Below are 15507 nucleotides of genomic sequence, written 5' to 3'. Positions count from 1 at the left end.
AGTGTTCTCTTAAATGCTAACTCCGGGATTTGAACAAGGGACCCCACCCTCTCACTAGCCCGAGAGGGACTTTCGGTTAATTGTCGGACCATAACCGAGTTGTTCATCAGAAGAGCAGTGGTTTTTAAGGAGTAAGATGTAACACAAGAGTAAAACGGTAATTTAACCCATTTGTGGTTACGAATGCTCGTGAAGAATTGACTTGCCATTAATAGTCGTATATCCATGGACACGAAAACATTCTACAGTGAGAAGAGTGCAGCTGTGGGTCTTTAGTGGAGTGACCCGTAGTTAACGAATCTTGATTAACTCGGTTAATTAGTTTGACCGATTAATCTAGTATCATTGGATCTTCTGATCTGCAGGTCCATTAAATCTCTTTGCTAGCTCATAACGGGTAAAACTAGGATTAAGAATTATGAAATAATTTGAAATGTTCAAATTATATAAGGGAATGTGTATAATGTATATTAATACGTTAATTATATACGTGTATATATATATATATATATATATATTAATTTTTGATAAAGATTCAAAATTAATACTATATATTAATGAGAGAAGTTAATTAATATAAATTGGATTCATCTTAAGACCATAGATTATACAAGAGAGAGTTTTTTGAATATGATTCCAATATATAGTTTTAATTAAATATGTGATATTTAATTAAAAGAAAAATAATTAATTGTTAATTATTTATGTATTTATTTAATTAATATTAAATTTGATTAATTAATTATTAATTAGATTAATAATTAATTAATTTAATTTAATGTTAATTAATTTAATTTAATTAATTTGTTAATTTAATTATAAAAAAAATCAAATTAACTCCCTTCACAAATGTAAGGGAGTGGTGACGTGAGGTAACTCCCCACGTCATTTGGTTTTTACTGCAGAACAATTCTGCGGACCTTCTTGTTTTTCAACCTTCAAAGAAAAAAGAGGACGAGGAGAAAATTCTCTCTATTGGAAAACTCTCTCAATCAACGAATTCCGTGTCGGTTCCCACACAACCAGATCTTCACCGGAGTCATAGCAAGGAAGGTCGTGGTGGTGTTCGCTTGTAATCACTAGAAGAAAGGTTCTTCAAAAGTGAGTTTCTTTTTCCTTGTATTTCTATCTTGTTTTGTGGGTTTTGTTCCTCAAAATTCAAGAACAAAGATCCATGCTTTTGGGCATTTTCTTCTGTTTTTTTTTATTTTATTTTGCTTTCTTAGGATGCCAAAATTCGGTCCAACTTTGCTATTTAATTATTTATGTATTTTGAATGTATATTTTAATTAAATGTATATTGCATAATGTATGTCATATAGTTTTAAAATCCCACCATAGGATACATGCATAATATGTATATTTGATATATATCATGTATGTATTATAATGCATCATATAGTTATAAATGTTATATGTATGAATGCTTGTTTTATTTTCATGATTAATTAATATAAGTGTTGTATTAATTAAAAGAAAATAGAGTTGCATTCAGCATGACATTACTTTAGTTAATATAATCGTTATATTAATGTATGTCATCAATGCATGTTTATAGGTTTAATTTCTTCAATTTTATGAGAGTTATAAAATTTGGTAGGTAGAAACTAAAATCTATAATAAAGAGTTGCATGTAAACATAGGGTCTAAGTTAATTAATTTTAAAGAGGTTTAAAATTAATTGACCTTCGTTTATATCTTCTAATATGATTAGGGGGTAGTCTTTTATTTTGTTTTAACTAGGTTTAAAATGAAATGATAAAAACTAAATATAAAATATTGCCTATAAGGGAACCCTGTCTAAAGAAGGTTCTGTGTAGGTTGAGGTATTTAAGCTGACCGTAAGGGAACACCTCTACATGGGAACCGACCTGAGGGTTGACTTAGTCAATATTTTATATACATACAATAACGTCATTAGTTTATTAAAACTTTTGATAAACTAAAACATTAGTGTACAACTTCCAATATAAATAGTTATATTGCGCCGACTAAAAATTCACTAAGTTAATTTCACTTAGTCGGGATTTAACTAAGTAGTATACCCTTGTAACGACCCAAGATTTTTTCTGTGCACCTCTAGGTCACATTAACTACCCCACTAATCAAATTAACGATAAACCAATCTCATGGGATAACATTCAACAACATTCGTGGACCACCTCACGAGGCAAGTTTATTAATCAATCCATATGAATCTAAACAAACGGAATAAAACTCAAATAGGCACCTAACCCGAAGCAAGTCTAATAACAAGAAAAAAAATCTCTCAATTATTCAAATGCAAATAAACCGTTTATTGGCCACAACATAAGGCCCTAACCAATGAATTAAACTAAACAGGAAAACTAAGCAGTCTATGGTCCTTGTTCGTCAGGTCTCCTCCGTCCCATCACCACGGTCACCCACGAGTCCTTCACCTGAAACAATCATTGTAGAGGGGGGGGGGGGGGGGTGAGTATATAAAATATACTCCGTAAGTAGCCCTCATCAAGCACACACACAACATCATGCCCATGACCATAAAGGAAACATACATCGTCATGCTCTATCAGTACAGTATGCAATCAATCATAGACATGCTCTACTAATACATTATACATTCATCCATAAACATGCTCTACAAGACCGGATGCTAACCACAATCATATAAAAACCATTGTCATCCACCTGACTCCCTAACACCTCACATACAACTATGTTCACCACAGTTATTCGAGCTCTTCGAAACCATTCTTTTGGTAGTGTCGGCCCCTGACCATTTTTACCCAGAGCCCCGACACTAGTGCATCGACCCTCGACCATTTATACCCGAGGCCTCGATGTCTTACAATCTATTGGCCCTTGACCATTTATACCCAAGGCCCCAATAGTTCTCCCTTTCGAAAGACTCCTCGCATCGACCCCCGACCATTTATACCCGAGGCCTCAACGCTCATCTTTATCCAATATTGGCGTATCGACCCCCGACGATTTATACCCGAGGCCTCGATACCCAATTAGTGACGTATCAGCCCCCGACCATTTATACCCGAGGCCTTGACACTCACCCATTCACTTCATATTTGCAAAACTACACATATCGTTTCGAGCCTCCAACCAAGATTCCAGTACTAACCCCTTAATACCACCAACCACCACAACGCCCCTCAACAACACCACCACTAGTATGATTTCAATGCACCTCACACTCCCCAATACATTTCAGCATGCTTCCACAACATAAACATTATTCTAATAGCAAAACAATAAACCAAACATGCTTTCACAACATACCAAATCTTAACAACAGCGCCACAGTGAGTTTAGTCATAACGGAGCATAGTCAACAAATTTCAAACGATTGGAGCCCAACACAATTCATCCGAACACTTAATATCCAACGTCCATAATAAACACTACTAGATATAATAAAAAACTCATGAGACACGCCAAACACTTCATACGAATTCAGACAACGTACATTTCCAAAATAAATTTCACTTTAACGAACATTCACTACAATCATACGTCATTCTACCATAGATCTCAGCGGTTCAACAATGCAGAATTCAAACTATTAACACCGATGGACATTCAACACTAACCAGGCATACAAAACTACATAAACAAGAGTAGCACTGCACAACCACGTATCAGAACCAATATTAAGTATCATAGACAGTACATCGGCAACCAAATAACATACACCAACTCACGCACCCGCCCCCGTGCTACTTACACACAACCGCGCCCTTAAGTTTTGCGTCGACCTCACCCACCAAAACCGACTTCGTATATATGTGGGTCACCTAGATCTAACTCGCCAAGGTGTGGGTAGCCTAAATCGAGCTTCGAACGGATGTGGGTCGCCGCCAAACATCCAAACCACCGCTGTAACGTTCAAAACTGTCACCGTTCCGCTGCTGTACGCCGTTCACCGTGCCCCGGCGCGAGGAGGGGCCGCGCCGCCGCTGGAGCACCGGGAGTCGCCGGCCGCCGCGGTTTGAACCCCGTCGCACCACGCCGGAGGAGGGAGCCTCGCGCCGCCGCTCGGAACCACCGGATCGGCTGCTTCGCGCCGTCGATCGCCGCCTCTCGCCGCTCGTGGATCTGCCGCGGCCGAGTGTCGCTGTCCGTGGAGCTGATACGCCGCCACCGCCGTTGTTGGAGTTCGCGTGCGCCGCTGGGGTTCGTGGAGCTGCTACGCCGGTGCCGCCGTAGGGGTTGCCGGAAAACGGGAATGGATCGGGGAGATGAAGAAGAACCAAAGGGGGAAAACAGCTAGGGTTGAAGGGAAAGAAGAAGAAGGAAAAGGAGCTTGGGGCTAGGGTTTTCTTTTCCTTTTGTTTTGTTTTAAAACTCATTTACCCCAATGGAGGGCCAACGCGTTCAGGCCCAAGAGGAAAGAAGTCCATCCCCCTTAAAACAAGACCCACCACATCGAGTCGGTAATTATTAATTTAAGTTGGAGTTTAGAGCCCGATAATAAGGATAACTTTAGTTAACGATCCATAAATTTAATTAACAATCAATTTAAAATTACTGAAAAAAAATCTCCCGATTCGGGACTAACTAACCTGAGGGACTCGGGGCGTTACAACCCTAGTCTTAGAATACTAAGTGGGAGCAAAAGGGAATGTGTTATATACCACGTATATTTTTGATATACAACGTAAATATGACATTTTTTTCTCACGTTTCTCCTTTATATTCACACTGTGAGTTCTATGCTCGACCTCGTGTAGCCCTGGGCACGGCCTCCCTACGGAAGGTGTTTACATGGTTCAATATCGAGGTGAACGGAGATAGTATTCATAGTAAGTGGGAGAAGGACGTATGACAACACATCCTACGGTCTCCACCATTGGTTTGCACCGTGAGAATTCATAGACGACCTACGTGTCGTCTTGGTGCGACCATCCCTACGGAGGGTCCATTGTATGAATCAAAACCAAGGCAAACTCCAGAAATGGATAAGGGTTTCTTAGGTTTTGCTCCAATATTTTCCTTCCCTACAGCGGAAATTATTGGAGCGGACCTCTGATATCCGAAAATGGTGGGTCACACTTACGGGGAGTTGTTAAGCTAGTTAGCAATTCCCTAACCGAATAAACGATGACTAAAGGTTATAAGAATAAGAGTTATTATGGTATAATATTTAGTTCAGAATGTCTCAATTCAGTGAAGGGGTAGTTGTCTACCCTACGGTGGTTGTTGCTCTAAATCATTGAAGCATCGTTGCAAAACAGTTTAGTTAAGGGTGCTTAATTATTTTTGCTAAAATTTGATTGGGTTTAAAGAATAATACATGAAACTGATATAGGTTTGTTTTTATTTTCAGCATGTCTACTTCTATAATTGCTTTGTTAGCCGCTGAAAAACTTAACGACGAGAATTACAAACAATAGAAATCGAACCTAAACAATATACTTGTGATAGATGATCATAGGTTCGTCTTGCAAGAGGATTGTCCTCAAGCTCCTGTGCCTAACGCCACTATGGTGGTGCGCAACGTCTATGACAGATGGATCAAAGCCAATGACAAAGCTAAGGTCTACATCTTGACGAGCATATTTGATGTGCTTGCTAAGAAGCATGAGGACATGGTCACCGCTAAGGAGATCATGGACTCGCTGTAGAGTATGTTTGGACAACCATCCTCACAGGCTCGACATGAAGCCCTTAACTTCATTTACAACTCCCGCATGAAGGACGGCTCCTGAGTGCGAGAACACGTTACCAACCTGATGGTCCACTTCAACGTCGAAGAGTCGAACGGGGCCGTCATAGACGAGCAGAATCAGGTCAGCTTCATTCTGGAATCTCTTCCGAAGAGTTTCTTGCCATTCCGCAGTAATATGGTTATGAAAAGTAAGGGACAAAACAGGGAGGCAAATGTAGCCACCTCAAAGAGGTTCCACCGAGGGTTTGTCCTCTGGAACCAAGTCTGTGCCCTCTTCTTTTAGAAGACTTTCAAGAAGAAGAAGGCTACTGGTAAGGGGTCTAAACCTGACTCCGCTGCTGCCGCTGCCAAGAAAGGCAAGACCAAGGCTGCAGACAAAGGAAAATGTTTCCACTGCAACGTAGACGGGCATTAGAAGCGCAATTGCCCGAAATACCTGGCCAAGAAGAAGAAAGCCAACGAAGGTAAATACGATTTACTTGTTTTGGAAACTTGTTTAGTGGAGAATGATTACTCTGCTTGGATACTTGATTCAGGAGCCACTAACCATGTTTGTTCTTTATTTCAGAGAATTAGTTCTTGTAGGTAGCTTGAAGCCAGAGAGATGACTCTCAAGATCGAAATGGGAGAAGTCGTCTCAGTTGTGACAGTAGGAGAGCTTAAGTTGTTTTTATACAAGAAATCATATATTTTATTAGATAGTGTATATGTTGTTCCTAAAATTAAGAGGAACTTGATTTCTATTTCTTATCTATTAAAACAATTGTACTCTGTTTCTTTTTCTATGAATGAAGCGTTCATTTCCAGAAATGGTGTTAACATTTGTTCTACCAAATTAGAAAACAACTTGTATGTGGTAAGACCAACCATAACTAAAGCAGTTTTAAATACTGAATTATTTAGAAATGCTAAAACTCAAACTAAAAGGCAGAAAGTGGATGAGTGAATTCAATCTCGTGAAGTTATGTTCTCAGCTCCCCACTCGGTCTTGTCCCCAAAATGGTAGGAATATTGAGTCGGCGACTCGAGCCACTCTCACCCATACAGATCAAAAAACGAGCACTCACGGGCAAGAGTCCATAACTCACTCAGGATTGAGAATGAGTTGCCTGGTCATCCTATGAAATAGCAATTTGTTAGTTAACGGCGTTACATCTAAAGATTGGCTATTTCGTGGTTCGGTCTTATACAAACTCATTGTATAGGATACCCCCACTCGCATGTCTCCACACGAACGACCTAGATCGGGTCGTCTGTAACATTTACAAAGTGGGTCGTATCCATAGTATTTCCAAGATAAGGTACCCAATCTTATCCATATATTATAGACCCTTTAGGTTATTCTCGAGATATTATCCACTTGTATATTGAGAGTATATCAAATATATACCCAGTATATATCAAATATATATCCAGTAAATGGTCGAGGGTCGATGCGAGGAGTCTTTCGAAAGGAGAACTATTGGGGCCTTGGGTACAAATGGTCAAGGGCCAATAGACGGTGAAGTCATCGGGGCCTCGGGTATAAATGGTCGAGGGCCGATGCTGCAGGGTCGGGGCTTTAGGTACAAATAGTCAGGGGCCGACTCTGCTCGAAGGGGTTAACTGTGGAACGCTAGAGTAGCTGTGATAAGCGTAGAGGTACTTGAGATGTTAGGGAGACTAGAGGTTGGTACTGGTAGTTAATGTGTTCCTGGTTGTGGTTGTCACTGAATTTTATAGAATGTGTCTATGTTTGAATGCATAATGTGATGAAAAGCATGACTGTGAATGTTTCATGATTTGGTTGAGCATGATGTGTGTGTGTTGATCCTTTAATAAGCATGACACGTTGTTCCTTGATAAGTATGTTGTTTGTGCGTGACCTTTCAGATAAGGGCTGCTTACTAAGTACTGTGGTTGTACTCATCCCTCTTTTTCCCCTCTAGTTCACAGGTATCGAGCTAGCTCTTAGGATGGTGATGGCGAGAAGGAGGCTTGATCAGAAAGACCATTAGCTATGCCGCATGCAATTAATTTCTTTTAGTTAGGGTAGTTGTGGCTATTTAATCGTGTAGTTGAGTTGTTAGCGGTTGGTCTTGTTTAGTTTTATGGTCTAAAGGATGTTGTAAGGTTGCCGATTCATTATTCTTTTTAGAGCATTAATTGTGTTAGGTTCTTGAACTACGGGATTGTAACCTAATTAGGATATTTATGAATACATTTGTTTAAGTTGATCGTACTTGAATAAGTTTTTGCTTTATTGTCATTCGAGATGTTAATTTTCATTTAGTGGATGGTTTATAGTTAGTAGAGGTCTCCTTGAAGGGTTTGGTTGATGTGAAGTCGGTATTTAATGGTTTATCTGTATAGGATGTGAGTTTCTCTTAAATCTTTAGTGGTGTTGTTCTAATTGTTCACGCTCTCGTGAGTGTTGAAAATCAGAGTAGCGCAGCAGAAGCGTGGTAGCTTTATTGCTTAGTTTTGTTGTGAAGACAATTCTCTTGTTTATGTGAAAATTTTAGGTAGTCTTAGTAACGGTCCCTGTTGGGAAATGGTGAAATTCCTGGGGTATTACATATTCATTGCCCACTGGTTCTTCTGACAATCCCAACTTAAATTTGGATTATGCATTCAATCTGCAATGAAGTTGTTCTAGTAGAGGTGTTTCTATTGATGCTCTGATTCAAAATAATACATCGGTTGGATTGACTGGACAAAAATCAAATGTATGTCTTTCTCCACAATATGAGCAAGATATTGAGTTGTTGTTACTGACATTGGTTGCTTAAATTGCTCCAGCAATGTCCATTGCTTCCATCATGTTGGTTAAGGATTGATGCGAGAGCATTTCTAACATTCTCTTTGGAACATTTGCTAATGCCTTTATTCTCTTCTCCTTTTGGAAAAAGTTCTCTCAATTCCATAGTCAATTAAATATTCCAATGCACCTACAACAAAATTGGAGACGCAAAAGAGAAAGAGAGTTCTTTCAGCATCGTATCCTTAATCACAAAAACTTAAAGTAAATAGCTTAGTCCCTAGCAACAGCGCCAAAAACTTATTACATATCCACAACTGACGTGAAAACAAGTGCAAGTATACACTATTCTCGCCGATTGTAGTATAAACAAGGTCGAAATCCATAGGGACTGAGGGTATTACTCTAAGCATGAGTTTAAGAATACAAAAGTTGCAAATAAAAGATAATCGATGTTTGTATAACTTAAATAAGTAAAATTGCTATAAAAATGCAAAAAGCAAATCCAAGGGAGAGATGATGTTGTAATAACAAATGCTGGGGCAAAGAAATGCTTTTGCAAAATAAATAGAAAGAGGAAACAAATAATGATATGAGTACCGTGGGATCACTATATGCTCTCGCTCACTCCCAAATAATGTTCTAGCATAATCGAAATACCAACTGCCTAAACCGACATGGATCTCTCCCAAGATACCCATACATGCTCATTTCCAACTTCCCACTATAGAACAAACAAGCTTAAGACATAGTTTATAATCACGATAGGGTGAGCCTTATCCATGAGTACTCACCATCCTACTTCAAAGAGACGAATCTAATGCTTCGGTTATCGTGTATCACATGGATATTCCCACATCACAAAAGAGCCAACAAACTGAAAATGATTGTCAAACACATTTAGTAAGAATGAAATATTCAAGCAACTCTATTAAATTAGCAGTATGATATGTTAAAACATCGCTGTTTGAAAGCTACAGCAAGAGATCTCCCCTGAAAATGGGTTTAGTTCATGGGGAAGAGGAAGAATAGAATGGGTAATAAAAGGAAACAACCCATTTAGTGAAAAAGCTCTTTAGAATCCTTTGAAACCTCCAGCTCAGTGAAGAACCAACAGCTTCAACTTCTATCAGCTCCTCCTCAAAAATTTGGACAGCTTTCCTTGTCGTTTGCATCGAATTTGAAGTATTTTTCTCTCTTTGGATCTATTCCCCATTGGAAATTGATAATGATACAACCTCCATATTGTTGCTTTTATAGATCCCCTAAAAATTAGGGTAAAACTAGATAAAACGCGCGTAATACGAACATCAGTAAAAATCCGGAATAAAACTTGTTATTGCACTGTCTTGAGGTTCTAGGACATTAGAAAGGCTCCAGCATAGCGACTTTGGTGAAACTTCAACATTTCTACAACAATCTTCAACATCACTTTGACATAACATCTTCAAATCTACAAAAACATTCTAAAATAGTAGGAATTCAGCTAGAACTTGCACAACTGTGTCACACTAAGGATTTTATATAACATAAATGAATTATTCACTCAATTTCTCACTTTATATGTTAACTAGACAAAGACCCTCACATTAAAGCACCGATTTAGCAATTTAAACAATCTTTCGGAGAGTTATCACTCGTCGTCATGCATCTCAATAGGCGTAGAACTATTGCCCAACTTGGCAACTCTCATCTTCCCACCGTCCAAGAATGTTGGCAACTTATCTGGCATGGTAGTTACATTAATACTAAATTAAGAGCAAAGAAAGTTGAGGTAAGAAAGAAACATACCTTTAGAGCGAGTTAGAGAGCTGAAAAGGGTTGATGGCTTTCAAAGGGTAGACTCGTGCATGTTGGTGACCGCCCTGGCCGCGTCAATCATGTGCAGGCCACAATTGTAAAGATTTTCATCCACCAGAAGAGCCAAGTAGTGTCAAGCAGCGCTACAGATCTTGGAGATATTCTTGAGATACTCCAATGTCGACTCGTTGCTCCGGGGAACAGGTTTAGGGAGAACTACAAAAGAGTTCAGTTAGTCAGAATGCAGACTACTCCTAACCTAAAGAGAGACAAAATGCTAACTTAAAAAGGCGGGCGTTACCTAAGTTGCTGAAGCTGCAGGGGACTCGACAGCTCAGCTCGCCCTCGTGCTTCTTGGCCAGCCAATCTCGAAAGACGTAAAACTAGTTCTCCTTCCAGTCCTTTATGGAGGAGTGGCCCCAAACTAGCTTTCCAACCCCTACCAAGCAGTCAAGTAGAACCGGTCGGAGTTTTTGAGTAAATTTTTAACGTTGTAGAAGGACAACAGCTGGTCGGGGTCAACTACTCGGCGTCAACAGTGTCTACACCGAGCCCCCACCACAACATCCAACAACCAATAGGATGCCCTAACCGTTCAGAGTGAGTTGAACGAGGGCTAGGTTAACCTTAGCTAGGAACTCTTAGGCGAACGAATGAAGGAAAGTCGGACCCCAAACTCAAACATCTTCTCATAGATAGCTACGTACTCATCTGGAGGATTTTCGATGGTCTCGCCTCTCATTGGGAATCTCATCCCAATGAAGACGGGAACCTCGTACCTATCCCGAATGAAAGCTAGCGTTCCATCAACCAGCTTAGACAAACTACCCTCATACATTTCCGATGAGACAGGCCCCGGTACGTAAGCTTAATCTTCATGCCTTGAAAGACTTCCTCTTCACCTGGGCTGGGGTAGGCCTATCAACAAACAGCTTGATGAGAGGCTGTTCTTCGCTCGATGATCCAACAGAGGCAGACTTGTAGGGGGTGAATAGATATGACCGACAAACCGAGCTAATCGACCTAAATCGACCGAACCGATAGCGGTCAGTCGGTTACCATAAATTTACCTAAAATAGACCGACCGACCAACCGATATATATATATATATATATATATATATATATATAAACTGTTTCCTTCTTTTTCACGTTTAGCATTGATTTTCCTTGATTGTTAAGCATTTATCATTAATTGTTGTGCATTTATCTCTCCTCTTTGCCCTCCCTTTCCTATTTTCCCTCCTTTTCTTTAATTTTTTCTTGATTTATGTGCATCTCTCTCCTCATTTCACTCTCTTTTATTTTGTTTTTAACTCTCTCTCTTTTAATTTATAATCTAGGGTTTCATCTCTATTCTGTTGTATTCTCTTAGCCTCTATCCTCTCACTCTCATCTTCTACCTTCACACCCCTCTCTCTCCTTTGTCTTCTTCCGCTTTCCAACTTCCATCTCACCACCGCTTGATTTTCGCCCCACCAAACCCACCACTCAATTTACGTCACACCCAGCCCCCACCACTCAACGCCGTCAAGTCCCACTAGTTGCCATTGCAAATGCACCTTGCCGCTAAGTTTTCACCACGACCCACCGTCAACCCCGTAACTCCCGTCAACTCAATAAAACAAAAGGTAAAAAAAGGAAAGAGGTCAGTTTGTCAATAACCGACCGACCGAACCGATAAAAAGTCGATCAGCGAGGACTCCGCTCCATCGATCGGTCTTGGAAACCGGCCACATGTTGGTCGGCGAGGGTTTTGGCCTAAAAACCAACCAGACCGACCGATGTGCACCGCTACCGACTTGCCATTTGAAGAGCTACTACCTAGGGGGGATCTATCCTATGGGTGGGAGCCTCCCAATGACGACCTAAAACTCCCTCCTGAGCTACATCTATCCGACCTAGAACTACTACTACGCCTATCCAACATGACTAAGACTTAGGATGAATTTACAAGGGGACTGCGAACTACTAACCTCGGCACGAGAGCAAACGTGAAATCTGGAGAACAAGAAATTAGGGGAGAAGTCCTTATTGTAATTAATTTAATAATTAATTCATATGTGGGAAACAAATTAAAGAGCAATTATATTTGGGCTATTTAATGGGCATATGAGTGATTTTAATTATGAGCCCATGACTTCCCATTTTGTGGTGTGGCTTGCTGAGTAGAAATCAACCCATTAAACTTAGGGGAGTATGGGAAACCTTAGGATTAACCTGTAAATATATGGTTATGGTCCCCAATACACTATGCTTCTTGAGCCTCCTGTTTCACATCAAACAGAGAGTATTGTCTATATTTGGTCTGGATTGCATAGCTGAGGAAGATCACAAACCAAAGTTTCATGGTAGTTCATGGTCAATCTACTTAATGGTTCCAGGTAATTCTAATCTCCTTATAGATTTTGATTTTCTTTCGTACTTAGATCCTTGATCTTGATTGTTCTGGAATTTTATGGTTTTTATTCTAGAATAATATGAATTAAGATTTCTTTAATTTTTCCAACAAGTGAGTTTTGCATGGATGATTACTTGATCTTTTAGAATTACTTTTAAGGACGTTGTTCTTTAATAACCTTTAAATAACATGTCATTGAAGTCATTTGAATTGAAAAGTGAATGAACAATTTTACATGATTTTAAATTTTTAGTTGTTTAAAATTGTTCAAATCTTTATGCACTATTGGTTTGATCAAATTGCACCATTGGTTTGATCAAATTAGACATTTATTTTAATAAGGCATTTAGCATTAAAAGTCTTTGGCTTAATTAGAGAAAAAAAATTGTAGCAATCAGTGCCGCCTACGGCTGCACACCATTGGGAGTGCCCACGTAATAGAAAGTGGTGCTAGGACACCACTGTGATGAAATTGATATTGTAGTGGGCAGAACATAAAGTTATATGTGTATATTTTAATAATTTATTATTAGATCGTATATATATATTTGTAATTTGTCATGAATATTTTGTGGGCATGATAAGTATAAAGTATGGTTTGTTTGTCATTATCTAAAGTTTGATTATTATGGTGGCACAAATTTTTTTTAATTTCTGTGAATGTTTTGATTTTGAAAATAATTGCTAATTGTTCAAAAAATTTAAGTATATTTTATTTTCATTCAGAAACAATTAACATTAATTAAGGAATTAATTGTGAGATCTATTGTTGTTTATGCAAATTGTGGTCGACCCAAAGGAAGGTCACAATTTGGTCAAATAACAAATACACTTACAATTATAGAATTAATTATTGATATCTGAATATTGTGCGCTACAATTAGTGATCCGTAGCCTATATTGAGTTGTTGATGAGTTAAAATATCAATAAAATTCCTTTTGTTAGGCAATCAGTTTTGATTGTTGTTCCTGTATTTATAAATTGTTTAGAGGACTTTTCTCATTATTAAATTATGCATATAAAGATATTATTATTAATTTTGAAAATAACTTTGATAATTTTATTTTCATAAAGATAAAATTAATAATAATTAAAGTTACATATGTTGCATAATTGTCTGATTATTTTGGTTGGTGTTAATTTGATGAATCATGCCGCCAAAGTAGCCTCTGATTTCTGATATTGATATCTTTCAAAATTATCAGATGTTTGTGGGTCTGTATATTTATGCACTCTATAGTCGGCTCAAAGGAAGACTTTAGTTTGGCCAAATAACAGGTTCACATGTAGTTAGATGATGATAAACATGGATAATATAAAGTTTTGCCATGTGAGTGATTGTCGGCCCAAAGGAAGGCTTTCTGTTGATAGGATTGGTTATCAATGTTTGATCACCACATTGAGTGTACCACTTGCAATTTGATATTGTCGGCCCCAAAGGAAGACTATCAATATTGTGCTAGGTATCTTGTTGTCCTTGTTGAGTTTAAATATAATGTATTTTTATAAATACTTAAGGTTAATTTCGAGCATGTTTCATTATTAAATCAGTCGTTGTTAAATATTAATTCATTGTTGCCTTATTATGAATTTAAGAAATATTTTATTTGATTTAAGTTGCATCAATTTTTAAAGTTTAAAGGAAATATTTATACTTTTCACTAAGCAGTATTTCTCTAAGGTTACATGGAATCTGGGAGAAACCTGTGGATGAGAAGATAATTAAGAAGTTCCTTAAAGGGTAAAGATTTCTGAAAAGAACAAAAGGAATAGAATTTAAATTTGTGATAAAGAATAAAGGAATACTAGTGAGTACACTAAAGGATCAAATGCACAAAATTTAAAACATTCAAGGATTTACTTGTATTTGATACTTATTTGAGACATTATACAATCAGTTGTAGTGGTATGTAATGGGTTATGATAGTTATACGGGTAGATATTGAACTATTAATAACCTAATTTTTTACCACATGGTTTTTAGGAAAACGAGGTAAGTAAGACAATACAAACTGTACTATTTAATTAATTATTTCCTTGAAGAAAGAAATTAAAGTTGGTACTAAGGTTTATTTGGAAAAGGTTTATTTGGAGCATATGTTTGCCTAAATCACAAAGAATCGATCTTAGGACTTCTCTTGATATTTTTTTTAGGAAATATAAACATATAAGGAAAAAAATAGGTTTCAAATACATTGTCACATAAGGTATAAAGAAAATTTCTATTCATTACTTGTTCGCTCTCGAGATTAAACAGACATTCAAGTCTGTATTAGGAATGATCAAGGGAACATAACTCGAATTGTCAAATTAGATGCTATTGAGACTTTTAGTATTTTAGGACATTAATTTATAGCCTATTCAATATGGCTTCTTTAAATGTTTAACAACATTACATAAAGTTATAAGAAATAATTTACTCTCGTTGAGGGCACCAATATTTGATATAGGAGAGACTTTTATTCCTGGATATCTTAAAAGTCATCATATATCAATTCGTAGTGGATGAAATCGTTATGAAATACGATGGATTGGGAAGATAAGGTCTAGGATATTTGCTAACTCCTTTAAGGATTTATAGAGCTAATAAGTAATATATATTTTCAGGCAAACTTGAGATGTGTTTTGCTTATAAAATGATTCAAAGCTGAAAAGATGTGGTAGGAAGTATGACAATAATTTTTTCCTTACCCTCAGTCTATTTAGAGAAAACACTCAAGATTGTTATAAAAAAGTTTAAGTGGTGTACCAAATAAAGAAACAACTAAATCACTTGCAACTCAAGGTTTTACAAAACTTAGACTTAAGATATTTAGTTGTCAACTCTAGATACACAAGTCTTTTCAATATATATAATTTCCAAAGTTAATTCCCACTTAAAGTTGATGTGGATGAGATTTT

Source organism: Momordica charantia, assembly GCF_013281855.1.
Source record: "Momordica charantia cultivar OHB3-1 chromosome 9 unlocalized genomic scaffold, Mcharantia_2.0 BLBB01000009.1, whole genome shotgun sequence".
NCBI classification, from domain to species: Eukaryota; Viridiplantae; Streptophyta; class Magnoliopsida; order Cucurbitales; family Cucurbitaceae; genus Momordica; species Momordica charantia.
This window is presented reverse-complemented; position numbering follows the sequence as displayed.